This window comes from Muscardinus avellanarius (genome assembly GCF_963383645.1).
Source record: "Muscardinus avellanarius genome assembly, chromosome: 2".
Taxonomy (NCBI): Eukaryota; Metazoa; Chordata; class Mammalia; order Rodentia; family Gliridae; genus Muscardinus; species Muscardinus avellanarius.
The window spans coordinates 55519355-55532659 of NC_137787.1; the positions used below are offsets into that span (position 1 = coordinate 55519355).

Below are 13305 nucleotides of genomic sequence, written 5' to 3' on the forward strand. Positions count from 1 at the left end.
TATTAAAACTTTAGTGTATGACATTATCAAATGGGATAATATCTCAATTCAAAACCTAAATTTTAATCAGAATATGTACATAAAGATAAATAGATATAGGTATGTGTGCATATCTCAAATTATTAGCAGTATATAGAATACAGTGCACCCATTTTATTAGTCAGAACTTCCAAACTGGCTTCAGGCTTAGCAAAGAGATTGCTTATGCTCATATTTGATAATATTTGTTTGTCAGATAAATTACTTAAAATCAGTTACATACATAAAGCTGGATCCAGGAGAGCACTCACACACATGAACACCCACCCAATCACAACTTCACCATGTTCGTCTTTTCCTTAAAAAGCTAAAGTATCTAAAATATATAGCAAAACCACCTAAGAAATAATGCAAATAAGACAATACTCACTCAAATGACAATCACAATTGACAAATACTATGACTGTCAACTGAACACCAAATAAAATATTGTGTAATTATATTTGAAAATTTGAAATATACACTATTGCTTAAAAGATTAAAATTAATCAGTGTTTCTAATCTATTTAGTGTTGCTGCAAGAAAGAAACATGCTTATTATTAAGACAAAAATACAGAGACAAAAATATGGAGCTAGTGACCCATCAAGGCTTACTTTCTAAAAAGACAAAATTTTTTCCTTCCAACCTAATAACCAAGTTTACAACTTTGCAGCTGAACAAAGTAAAGCTGCCCTTCCACATAAAATGGTAGTTTAATTCTAATGCTAAAACTGTTAGGAAAACATGAAACACTATGAAATCCATTTTGCCTAATAAAACTTGGAATTCTAAATCAAATAAATAAAATCATTGTTTATAATGTGGAATTAAATGATTAAAAATATGTTAGTCAATCCTTAGCATTTGTTCATTCTAAAAGCAGTTTAAATGAGGACACATGGTTCGTTCACTTTAAAAACCAAAATAAAAAATAATAACTAGTGGAATAATCTAATTTTTAACACTACTGGCCAGAGGACCTCTATGATTAAATAAGTTATAGCTCAGAGGGCTAACATTTAGATGAAAATTGAAGAATGGAAGAATATTACCTAACAACCAACAGAAATGACACTTCTAAATTATAGATCCTTTTGTAGTCCCCAAGTTACCTATCAAAAAGAAAATTCTGCTTGTTTATTACTAAGTTACCTAAAATGAACACTGGATACTATCATTTGAATTTCTATTCCCACCAGAATTCAAGCTAAAATTTGACTGTCATTGTGACAGTATTCAGAGATGATACCTTTGAGAAGTGACTGGCTGTGAGGGCATCATCCTCATGAATGTATTTATGCCCTTATCAGGAAGTAGGCTGTTATAAAAGGATGAGTTCTGCTCTTTTGCTCTGAAAGTTCTCGTCTCTCTCTCTCTCTCTCTCTCTCTCTCTCTCTCTCTCTCTCTCTCTCTCTCTCTCTCCCTCCCTCCCTCCCTCCCTCCCTCCCTCCCTCCCTCCCTCCCTCCCTCAAATTCCTCTGTAAAACAACATAGCACGAAATCACTTTCTAGATGGGCCTTCCTGGTACTGGGTCTCCTAGCCTCCAGAACCTTGAGCCAATAAATTCTGTTCATTATGAACTACCCAATCTTAGGTATTCAGTAACAGCAACAAAAAATGGACTAAGAGAAGCACATCCTAGAGATCTTGCCTTTCTTTCACAGACTCTTATAAAAATTGGATCAAGACAGGCATGGTGGTGGCACATGCTAGTAATCCCAGTAACTTGGGGAGGGCGAGACAGGAGGATTCAGGGAAAGCCTCAGCTACTTAGTGAGGTTCTGCAACTTAGTGAGGCCCTGTTTCAAAATAAAGAATAAAAATAAGGCTGGAGGTGTAGCTCAGAGGTAGAATGTCCCTAGGTTCCATTCCTAGATCAGAAAAAAATAAGAAAAAAAATGAATCAATGACTTTGTGCCCAATTTCATAAGTCTCTCTTAAATTTTACCAAGTGAGGGACTTATAAACCCATAAAGGTCCTGAAGTTGTATGATGTGAAGCTGAAGGTGACAATTCATCAGTAGAAAGTTTTAACTTAAGGCACTCATTAATAAATAAATCCCTAGGTTCTTTTTTTAAAAAGGCAATCAAAGTACAAGAAAAAAAATCCAAGGCATTTTTGAATGCTGTCAATAAGTGAATCAATGTAGGTGTGAAATGTGGGGAAAAGAAAGAAAGCTAAAACAGCCAACAGGATGTAAATGTATTCATCCCCCTATATTACACCTCTTTTTAGCAAACAAAGTTTTCCTTCCCCTAAATCTGTTTCATCAGTCACAGGATTGTTCTATAATCCCACTAGAAAACATTTATACAAATATAGAAAAATGAAAGTTTAACATGATTTTTAGAAAACTTCTACTAGCTACTGATTTCCTTTCAAATGTAACTATAAAAGCAAGTACTTCTAAACCCATTTTTGGTAGCCACAAATCAATTACCAATATCTAATTAAAGCTAAATCAATTCAGCTAGAACTTTTACATTGTAAGCAAGGAAAATTTTCAAGCTGATACAAGTATTAAAACTCTACATATTTTTTGCAGTTCATCTCCCTTATTGGAAAGTAAATAAATTGGGTAGATAGGCAAAACCTAGAAATACACATATATCCTTTTTGCTTCTATAGCTAAAAATACCAGATGCTATGAAAGAATTTAAAAAAGCTAAAAGTAGCCATATCAAAAAATAGCTTTTCAACCCAGGACATTATAGTAACATGTTAGCCCTGTAATCAGCTCTCATATAAACCTTCTACATTTATTTCTCTGAAAAAGATGAGGATTGAGGCTGGGCATGGTAGTGCACACTTGTAATCCCAGCCTTTAGGAGGTGGAGACCTGAGGATCACGGTTCACAGACAGCTTCAGCTACTTAGCAAGGCCCTTCACAACTCAGTGAGACCATGTTTCAAAAAATAAGACTAAAAAATAGAGGTAGGAGTATAGCTCGGAGGTAGAATGCCCCTGGATTGCACCCCCTGTACTGCAAAAAAAAAAAAAAAAAAAAAATTAAACATTAAAAATACATAAATGAGGTGAGGATTGCATAAAGAAATACAATTAATATAAGCAAACACAAATACACATTTTCTAATTATTATACCACTGTTATGGTTAGATCTTAAATGTCTTCCAAGGGCTTTGCATTAAAAGTTTGGCCAACAGCCTGTGGAACTTCTATGAGGTGGTGGGCCCTTTAGGAGATGAGTTTTTAGTGAAAGAAAGCTATTTTATTGGAAGTGTGCCATTGAAGAGGATATTGGGGCCCCCCAATTCCTTGTTCTCATGCTTTGCTTCCTGACCTCCATGAAATGAACAGCTTTGTTCAACCATTACCATTGATGTTCAAACATTACCCAGCCTGGGCTAGAAACCACAGGCTGCAACCTCTAAAAACATGTGCCAAAATAAACCTTTTATCCTTATAAGTTGGTTATCCAGGTATTTTGTCACAGTGAATGGAAGCAAAACAACCACCAAAAAAAAAAAAAAAACTAAAACAATCACTATTCTAGGAAAAAATAATACTTTTACAAGGACATTCATTTTACTCTATTTCTAATTGGTAAACAATACTGTAATCCAGAATAGGCAAAAAATAGATATGGCTAGAATATGATTATACTTGTCACCATATACTGGCTAAAATTTGAAAATATAGTTTTTGCCATATCAAAATACAAATATATTTGAGGGTAAACAATACAAAATAAAATAGAATGTATTAATGACACTGGAAAAGTTAAAATACCAAGAAAAATAATAATAGTGTACTAAATTATGACTTAAGAAAACATTACTTAGTCAGGCATGGTGGCGGCACACTTGTAATCCCCGTGATTGGGAGGCAGAGACAGGAGGATCACACAGGTTCAAAGCCAGCCGCGCTGGCTTAAGAGACCCATTTCCAAATTTTAAAAAAGTATAAAGTAGGTCTGGGAGTGTAGCATGGAGGTAGAAGGGCTTCCAGGAACCCCAGTACCACCAAAAATAAAAAATAAGAAAAACAATACTTAATTCAATAGATACCTTAGGGACCAGGAGAAAATGAATTATATACTTAATGCTCTAAGGGAAAAAAAACTTACAAATACTATACCCAGCAAAGCCATTTTTTTCAGAAATGAATCCACTCTTAAATAAAAAACTAATGGTTTTTCATCACCACCAAACTGGCTCTACTAAACATGCTTAAGTTAGACTAAACATTAGAAACAAGAGGATGATACCATCATGGAAACACACAAATGTATAAAACTCAAAAGTACACCAAAAATGCAAGAGAAAAAGAAAATAACCCCTATTTATTACAGAAAACCACCAAACCAAGAAGGGTGAACAAAGGAGTAAAGTATATACAAAACAGGCAGAAACAAAAATTAACAAAATTTCAAGAGTACATTTCTATATATCAATAATAACCATGAATGAAAACAGGTAAGTCAATTAAAAGATAAAGACTGGCTGACTAAATTTAAAAACAAAACTAAACTCTATGCTGCCCACAAAATACTCACTTCACCAGTAAAGAGACACAGATTAATAGCTAAAAGATGGAAAAAGATATAATGTGAATAAGCCAAGTGTGCAGAAGGAACTACACTTAAAAAGTGTAGTTTTTACTACATGATGACTCATGCCTGTTCACCAGTACTTGGAAAGCTGAACAGGAAGAATGCCTGTTCCTGAGGCCTGTAACAGCAATTTGAGACCCTGTTTCAAAATAAAAAAGGGATAGGGGTATAGTGCAAAGGGAGAATTTTTTTGATACTCAGTATCAAAAACACTTTAAATCAAATGCTATAAAAATAAAGGTCAGTAGATAATGATAAAGAGTCAACTCAACAGGAAGAAATGGTTATACATATATGTATCAAATATTAGAACACCCAATTACATAAAGCAAAGATCAGGTCAAAAACGAGAGAAGACTAATATAGTGATGGTTTGGGAACTTCAATACCCTACTTTCATCAATGGGCATATCCAGACAAAATAAGTCAATTTTAACAAATTTTTAAAAAGCTGAAATCATTGCACACAAGAAGAACTTTAGAAGTTGTACAAACACACGAAACAGAACATGCTACTAAATGAAAACTGGGCTACTAAAAAAAATCCAAAGGGAGATCAAAAACGTTCTTAGAACAAATGAAAACACAATATGTCAAAACCTATGGGCAAAAGCAATACTGAGAGAAGTTTATAGGAATAATCCCTACATAAAAAATACAAAAGATTCCAAATAAACAACCTGATCAAACAATTCTGTATGAGAACAAAAACAAACCAGACTCAAAATTAGGCGAAGAAATAACAATGATCAGAGCAGACATGAAGGAAAACCTAGTTTGTTTCTTTAAAAGATAAAACTGAAAAACTGAGAAAAATATGAGAAGAACCAAATAAAGAATCAGAGATGAAAAATGAAACATTACAACTGATATTATAGAAATATAAAAGATCAATTAAAAAAAACTATTATGTGCAACTATATGCCAACAAGTTAGAAGACAGAGGAATAGATAAATTTCTAGACTGACCAAAATTGAACCATGAAGATACTGAAAACTTGTACACACCAATACCAAGTAGTGGGATTGAATTAGTAACAAAGAATCTCCCAATAATGGCTTCACTGTTGAATTACCATATTTTTAAAGAATAATATCAATTCATCTTAAACTCCAAAGTACTAAATGGGAGTTTCTAATTCATTCCATGAGGCCACCTTACCCATATAATGTTGCCCAACAAAAGCACAACAAAAAAACAAAACTTCAGATCAGTACCTGAAAGAAGTATAAAATATTTTCTGTCAAAAGGTCAAACAGCAGCCAGGTGTGGTGGCGTATGCTTGTAATTCTAGCATTCAGGAGGCTGAGACTGGAGGATCGCGGTCTGCAGACAGTCTCAGCTACTTAGTGAGGCTCTACACAACTAAGTGTGACCCTGTTTCAAAATAAACAATAAAAAATAGGGAAGGGGGTGTAGCTTGGAGGTCAAATGCCCCTGGGTTCCATCCCCAGATCCACACACACAAAAAAAGGTCAAACAGCAGCGATTTTAGCTCATATAACCTTTTGTTGACCAGAATCTTAAACTTTACTTCTCAAACTCCTGCCTGTCCAAAAAGTTAAGCCAATCATTACAGGCGGTTTCTTTGCCAAGCTGTTTCGGAATTCCCATCTATCTCAGAAAATAGCCAATTGTGCAGACTTGTGAACCCAATCCCCCACTAATCAAGGAAAGGGGATGGATCACATCAGGGACAAAAACCTGGAGTGCCAACTTTGTGTGCTTCCTTACCAGACTTTTTGTTAACTGCACACTCATCTGCAGAAGTAAAAAGTTCTGCCTTGCTGAGCAACTCTGAGTGTCTTATTTTGATGATCAACTTGAATTTGCATGCCCAATAAATCCAAGATGAACACAAAGACCAGCAAATGGAATCCAATAGCATATAAAAAGAATTACACAGTATAAATGGAATTTATCAACACACAAACTGATAAACACAAAAAGAACAAAACCAATATGATCACCTCAATAACTCATAATATTCAGTAAATGTCAACAACCCTTTATAAGTAAATTCTCAAAAATTTAGCAATAAGAGGAACATATCTCAACACAATAAGGACTACATATGACAAACCAACAATCTGTATCATTCTAAATGGAAAGAAGCTAAAATTGTTTCCTGTAAGATCAAGAACAAAGTAGATATTCACTTTCAATACTCTTATTTAATATGGTATTTTTGTCTTAAAAAGAGCAATAAAGCAAAAGAAAGAAATAAAGGGCATCCAAAGAGGAAAGGAAGAAGTCAAATTATCTATTTACAAGCAATGATTCTGAGTATAAAAAAAACCTAAAGATTTAATTATAAATGCTGTTAGAATTGACAGATCCAGTAAGATCGCAGAATACAAAATCAACAAAAATAAATGGCATCAAAACTGTTGAAAAAGTAATCAAGGGAACAATAACTCCCAAAAAACCCACCATAAAAATGTATTTATCGAAAGATGTGAATGAGTTCTACAATAAAAATTAAATAACACTGATAAAAGAAATCAGAGACAACACTTAAAAAAGGGAAAGACATTCTATGTTCATGGATTAGAAGACTTAATGCCATTAAAATTATGTCCACACTACCCAATACAACCTACAGATTCAAAGTAATTCCTATCAAAATACTGATGACAGTCTTCCCAGAAATAGAGAAAACAATTATAATATTTCTATGGAACCACAAAAGATCCTGAATAGCTGAAGGGATCTTGGGCAAAAAGAACAAAGAAAAGAGGTATTACAATACCTTACATGCACACTACAAAGTGACAGTAACCAAAAGAGCAAAGTACCACAGCATAAAAACACACACAGACCAATGAAACAGAACAGAGATCACAGAAATAGAACCATGTATTTATAGTTGATTGATTTCCAACAAAAACAAGAACACACACTAAAGAAAGGAGAGTCTTCCACAAGTGGTGCTGAAGAAACTGGATATTCACATGCAGAAGAAAGAAACTAGACTATTTCTCACCATATACAAAAGTTCACACAGCCATAAAGAAAAACAAAATTATGTTATTTGCAGAGAAATGGACGTAACTAGAGAACATTATGTGAGGTTAGTCAGTCACATAAAGTAAAAAGTCAATCAGATGCTCTCCTTAATATGCAGAAGCTAGGGAACTCTGAAGAAAAAGGAGAAACCACAGATGAGCAAATAAGGTGACCTGAGGTAAATGGGAAGGAAATTCATGAATGTATATCATGTACATTCACAAACAAATCAAAAGCAATCATTAAGCCAAACATGGGAAGGAGGAAGGGGGAGGGAATAGGGTGGGAAGTAGGGAAAGACTAAATGAGTGATGTGTGCATGTATGCCTCTACCATTTGTACCTCATTAAGATGTGACTACAATGCACCAATAAAAAAGTACTAAAATTAATATGAAAGAATGAAAGATCTAGAAAAGCTAGAAAAGCCAAAGCAATTTGAGCAATGAGAACAGTGTTGGAATCATTACCATACTCAATTTCAAATTATACTACAGAGTTATAGTAACAAAAACAACATATCCTGAAGTAAAAATAGACTCATAGACTAATGGAATAGAAAAGAGACAAATCCACAAAGCTATTGCCATTTGACCCTTGATAAAGATGTCAAAAACATAGAGTGAAGAAAAGATAGCATATTCAAACTGGATACTGATATGAAGGAGAGTAAAAGAAGATCCCCAGCTCTCGCACTCTACATAAAAATCAAATCAAACTGGATGGAGGACCTAGAAAACAGACCAGAAAAGTTTGAAAAAAAACCTAAGACCAATTCTCCAACATACAGGCACAAGCAGCAACTACCTTAATAAGACCTATACGCTCAAAAAATAAAACCAAAAATTAATATGTAGGTATTATCAAATTAGAAAGCTTCTGTATAGCAAAGAAAAGAATCCAGAGTCTGGAGAGCCTACAGAAAGGGAAAAAATCTTTGCCTAAAAAAGATCAATATCTAGAATAAAGAACTTAAAAAGCATAAAAAATAATCAATCCAATCAATAAATGGGCAATGTGAACTAAGACATTTCTCCATAGAAAAGAAGAAACACAAAGCAAACAAATATATTAAAAAATCTAACATTTTTTGCTATCAGGAAAATACAAACCAAAACTCCACTGACATTTCATCTCACTCCAGTGAGAATAGCAATCAAGAAAACAAACAAGCCAAACATGGTGGCACATGCCTATAATCCCCCAGTACTTGGGAAGTTGAGGCAGGCAGCTTAGTGATGCAGCAAGACTGTCAGAAACCTAGGGAGACACTATTTCAAAACAAAACAAAACAAAACAAAAAATTAAACAGGGCTGAGAGTGTAGCCTGGAAATAGAGTGACCATAGGTTCAATCCCTAGTACCACAAGGAGAGAGGGAAGAAAGGAAAAAAAAGGAACAATAATGAACTGCTGGCAATGATGTGGGGGTTGGGGGATACTTACTTTACTGTTGGTGAGACTGTAAATTACTACAATCACTATGGTTCCTCAAAAGACTAGGAATGAGACCACCAAAAAATCCAATTATACCACTTCGCATTATCTTTCCAAAAGAATTAAAGCCAGAATACTATAGAGATATGTGTATACCCATGTTTGGAGCAACACAATTCACACTAGTCAAATTATAGGATCAGCTTAGGTGTCCATAAACAGAAAAATAAATAAAGAATATAAAGTTTTACTCAGCCATAAGAACAAAATTATATCATTTGCAGGAAAATGAATACAACTAGCGCATCATGCTAAGTGAAACCAGTCAGATTCAGAAAAATTAAGGGTCACATGTTTTCTCTCATATGTGGGAACTTGAGGGGAAAAAAAGGACTAGTGAAAATTAATAGAGAAATAAGTAAAGCAGTATAAAGGGATTGGGGAAAATAGAAGTGAAAGGAAAAGAGAAGTATTACTAAGGAAATACATCAAATAATGTTATGAACATACCATTATTTATCTCTATCAGGTATTGGGGAGGAAATACACCAAATAATTTTGTGTGTGGGGAGGTGGGTACTGAAGTTTCTGGAAGCCCTTCTACCTCCGGGCTACACTCCCAGAGCTATTTTTTATATTATTATTTGGAAACAGGGTCTCTTAAGCCAGCACAGCTGGCTTCGAACCTGCGTGATCCTTCTGTCTCCACCTTCCAAGCGCAGGAATTACAAACATGAGCCACCATGCCCGGTTCAAATAATGTTTTAAACATACCACTATGAATCTCATTATCACATACAATTATAATGGACTAATAAAAATATTTCAAAAATTCAATATTGTTTCACTCAATTAATTTTATATTTCCACTGGAAAAAATTGACGAGAAAAGTACTGGGAGACTGAACAGCTTTGTCAAATAATGGAGAATCATGGTCAAATTTATAAGACTATTTCAAATTGAGCCCTCAAGAAACTAGACATCTCAGTATATCTCAGTATCTGTTTAATGTTGACATGTAGAAAGCAGATCTGACTTACGCATACACAATGCTCTCTGACCTGCTTTAGTATGTCCACTGGCATTCCCCATTCCCAATCCAAAGGCTCTACAGAATTCCTCTACCCTCCTTTACCCCTAGATACTTCACCATAACCTCATCCTGCTGGCACCTTGAGCTGCCTCCATGACTTAGAAAAAAACTTCCCTTACCTAATTAGAGCCGTAGTATAGATCCAACTAGATCCCAGCTAAAACAAATGAATTCATTTGCAGCAGTCATATTCTACCAAGACAAATGAAATGTATATGACCATTTTAAGACCAGTACACATTAAAGATCATAAACTTTGGAGTCAGACTGTGTGATTTCAAATCTTGGCTCCACCTTTCACCAACCACATGGCCCGAGGCAAATACTTCATTCTCTGTAACTAAGTTCTCTCATCTCTAAAGTGAGGATAACATTCATAAAGTTGCTTTCATATAATGTCTAGCACAAAATAATTGCCCAATAAACATGAGAATTACTTGCAGTTTTAAACCTCATGCAGAAGACACACATGTGTGCATACACCAAACATAAAAAAACTACATAATTTGTATGCCAATCATATCTGTCTAAATTACAGAGACCCCATAATGTCACAATTAGTGGTTTTATCAAAAAAGTCAAAGTTCAAGTTGATGGTACACATTTGTAATCCCAGCATTTGGGAGGTTGGAAACAAGAGGATTACAGTTCTTTGACAGCCTCAGCTAGTGAGGTCCTCTGCAACTTAGTGAAATTCTGCTTCAAAATAAGATACAGGACTGGGGGTGTAGCTCAGAGGTAGAATGCCCCTGGATTCAATTACCAGTACTGGGGGGGAAAAAAAAAAAAAAAAAAAAAAAGCTGGACTGAATCAATGATTCAGAATACAAAATACTGTATTTGTGGTTTTAGTTTTACTGGATGCTTGGGGAACAAGGATAAATTGTCTATTCCATAGCTTTAGAAATAATGGCAAAGGTTCAAATCTCCATTTGACATGCTAGGCATTACATGTGGTATTTAAATTTAGAATAATTAGAATTAAATTATGAATTCAGTTCCTTATTCACATTAACCATATCTGAAGTACTCAATTCCCACATATGGCATATATCGAACACTTCTACTATTATAGAAAGTTCTTTTGGATAGCACTGGTGTAGAAAGGACACTGCAGTAGCACCTTCTGTTCCACTTACCTCTATTCACTGTGATGCTTTCTAGGAAGTGGCTTAAAAAATATGTTCAGGCAGTGTTCCTCCACAGGTGGTAGGAGACAAAAACTTATCCAACGAAAGGCCAAATGGACTAATTTAAGTTCAGCTCCAAGGTGGGTCTCCTCATTAGAGAACAATGTTTCACAGTCATTTGCCCATGTCTTTCCAAGCATAAAGGAAGAAAGAAAAGGGTGAACTAAGGCTTACTTAGTTCCAAGCCACTTCTCTTTGCCTCAGACTAGTCTGCTCTCATTATAAAACACCAAAAGTACCAAAGAACCCAGAGAAGATTAACATTTGGCAAATAAAAATACAGTAAAATCTCTCTAAAGTGTTTCATACAACTGCCTATTAATCTCTAATTACATAGAAATTTCAATTAGAGAGAAACAGAGCACCCAGTTAAATTTCAATTCAGATAAACAAAAAGTGTTCCATATGCTCTTAATATATAGTATGCATATTAAAATGTCCCATGTACACTTGGGACATATTCAAATTATTCATTGTTGATCTGAAATTCAATGTTAAATGAAAATATTGTGCTTTATCATATCACTCTAGACCGAGAAGTATTAATCTTCATGAAATATAGGGGAAGATGACAAAATCTGAACTAAATAAATATACACTGGTTAAAGTAGAGCCCCTGTAAATCAAGTAAGGGCAAGCTTACATGAGCAAACCTCTATACTTTTGAATCTAATGCCAAATCAAGAGAATCTTGTCAGAAAAACTTTCCTACCCTAGTGCTAAATTTTAGTTCTCACTCGTTCTGTTTCAGGTATGGCAACCTCCTATGCCTTAGACCAACCACTGGTATTAAGGTCACACGGGGCACGCCAGATCTCCGGAAGAACCAGGGCCTGGGCCACAGTGCTACCAAGTACTTTATAGTTATATACATAAGCCAAAATCTTGGCCTTGGGCTTTTCTAAAATAGTTCAAGACTTTCACCTGAAATTTAACTAATAAGTTAACTTGTTTTCATAAAGGCATTTGGAAAATCTAATTAACCTAATCTTTTATAAACATCTTTGCCATTTCGCAACTCAAATGTAATTTCATATTCATAAAAGTACTAAGACATAGATACTCAAATTATTAAAACTATAAAAGTAGATATGTTAAATGGAGCAGAGAAACATGTACAATTATATAATCATAACAAATTCTTCAACAGTTCTGTTAAGAGGAAGCTATAAACCAGGATATTGCAACCAAATGTCTCCAAGGTATAAAACAGGTTAACTGAGCTACCCTAATAGAGAAAGATGAGGACTAGGGTGAAATAGAAGATATCAGAACCAGGGCCCGGGTCGCAGGACCCTGGGCCCAGGGCGGGGTTGCATGGGGCACACCGGACTACCAGAAAAACCGGGGCCCAGGTCATAAGGCACTGGGCCCCGGGCGGGGGTCACGCGGGGCATGCAGGACCCCCGGAAGAACCGGGGCCCGGGTCGCAGGACCCTGGGCCCCGGGCGGGGTCACATAGGGCACATTGGAAGCCTGGAAAAACCGGGGCCCGGGTTGCAAGGCCCTAGGCCCTGGGCGGGGGTCGTGTGGGGCACATCGGACCCCTGGAAAAGCCGGGACCCGGGTCTCAAGTCCCTGGGCTCCAGGCAGGGGTCACGCAGGGCATGCCGGACCTCCAGAAGAACCAGGGTCTGGGCCACAGTGCTACCAAGTGCCTGATCCCACAACCTCCTCGAACCAAACATACTGTCTTCTCTTATTAAAAAAAAAAAAAAAAAGGAAAAAAAGGAAAAGAAAAAGGAAAAAAAATATTGGAGAGGGGTCAAGATGGCCGCGGTGGCTGCCAGGATACTGGAGATGCAGACAAAACTTATCCAACTGAACTGGAACTTTTGGAAAAATTCCCCGCGAAGGAGGACTGCTTCTTCTCTAGATCTTTAAGAATCCTGGACATCACTTGTAAGGAGAGAGTTTAGATGAGACCTAGGAGTAAGGAGATATTGGAAGCGGCTGCCACGATGGCGATGGAGACTTGT

General features: G+C 35.8%; 1 protein-coding gene across 1 annotated transcript in view; it reads right to left on the reverse strand.

Moving 5' to 3' along the window:
• Positions 1-13305, reverse strand: part of UBE2E3 (ubiquitin conjugating enzyme E2 E3) — a gene marked incomplete at its 5' end in the record, with an annotated part of 82345 nt that overhangs the window by 46661 nt on the left and 22379 nt on the right. The window lies entirely within an intron of this gene.